The sequence below is a fragment of the Mustela lutreola genome, chromosome 4, assembly GCF_030435805.1.
Source record: "Mustela lutreola isolate mMusLut2 chromosome 4, mMusLut2.pri, whole genome shotgun sequence".
In the NCBI taxonomy this organism is placed as follows: Eukaryota; Metazoa; Chordata; class Mammalia; order Carnivora; family Mustelidae; genus Mustela; species Mustela lutreola.
Genome location: NC_081293.1, coordinates 104,439,059 through 104,440,574, shown reverse-complemented (window position 1 = coordinate 104,440,574; position 1,516 = coordinate 104,439,059). Strand labels below are relative to the sequence as shown.

Genomic DNA, 1,516 nt, shown 5'->3' with positions numbered 1-1,516 from the left:
GAGCCCCATGCGGGCCTTGATCGTGACCTGAGCCCAAGGCAGAGGCTTAACCCACCGAGCCACCCAGGTGCCCCATTTAAGTAATTAATTATAGGGAAAAAATAAAACACACAAAATCCATGGTCTGAAAATATTAATTTCAAACTAGTTATTTTTTCAGCCTACTTTTGTTCTAGCCAATGATTTTTCCCCTAAAAATCTGCAAAAAGACAAATTATTGCATATTTCCTTAAAAAATAACTGGAATGCTGCCAAAGACGGTGTTTGTCATAAATGTAGTTTTAATTTAGTTTAATTAAGATGGGTTAAATTAAGATAGGTAAAATATTCAGGTAAAGATACTTTCCGCAACTTCAAAGAGAAACTAAGTTTCCTCGCAGCATGGCCCCCAAACACCAGTCTTCGCTCCCGCCTCAAACACAGAAACCAAGACAGCCTCCTGCCCCCAAGCCAGGGCAGATGTCAATATCTCAGCGCTTGCATAAAGGAGAAAAAGAACAGCAAGAAGCAATTGAACATATTGATGAAGTACAAAATGAAATAGACAGACTTAATGAACAAGCCAGTGAGGAGATTTTGAAAGTAGAACAGAAATATAACAAACTCCGACAACCATTTTTTCAGAAGAGGTTGGAATTGATCGCCAAAATCCCCAATTTTTGGGTAACAACATTTGTCAACCATTCGCAAGTGTCTGCACTGCTTGGGGAGAAGGATGAAGAGGCGCTGCATTATTTGACAAGAGTTGAAGTGACAGAATTTGAAGATATTAAATCAGGTTACAGAATAGATTTTTATTTTGATGAAAACCCTTACTTTGAAAATAAAGTTCTCTCCAAAGAATTTCATCTGAATGAGAGTGGTGATCCATCTTCAAAGTCCACTGAAATGACATGGAAATCTGGAAAGGATTTGAGGAAATGTTCAAGTCAAACAGAATAAAGCCAGCAGGAAGAGACAGCATGAGGAGCCAGAGAGCTTCTTCACCTGGTTTATTGACCATTCTGATGCAGGTGCAGATGAGTTAGGAGAGGTCATCAAAGATGATATTTGGCCAAATCCATTACAGTACTACTTGGTTCCCGATATGGATGACGAAGAAGGGGAAGGAGAAGAGGATGATGATGATGATGATGAAGAAGAAGGATTGGAAGATATTGATGAAGGAGAAGAAGATGAAGATGATGATGAGGGAGGAAGGAGAGGAGGATGAAGGAGAGGATGACTAATGGAACACTGATGGATTCCAACCTTCCTTTTTTAATTTTCTTCAGTCCCTGGGAGCAACTTGCGATCTTTTTGTTTTTTTCCCTTTTTCTTTTTCTTTTCTCCTCTCATGCTCATTCTCCTTGTTTTTTGAAGTCTCCTTTTTCTCTCCTTTTATACCATGGTTCTCAGCCTAATTTGGGGGGAAATACCTTGAGCAGAATACAGTGGGAAAAGAATCTCTACCCCTTTTTGTTCCAAATTCATTTTTGTCCCTTCCTGTCTCAACAAAAACAAAAACTTTATGGTC

The 1,516-nt window shown here is 39.1% G+C and overlaps 1 pseudogene; it reads left to right on the top strand.

Moving 5' to 3' along the window:
• The first annotated feature begins 381 nt into the window (after window positions 1–381).
• Window positions 382–1,280, top strand: LOC131830362 (protein SET-like; annotated as a pseudogene).
• Window positions 1,281–1,516: the final 236 nt, after the last annotated feature.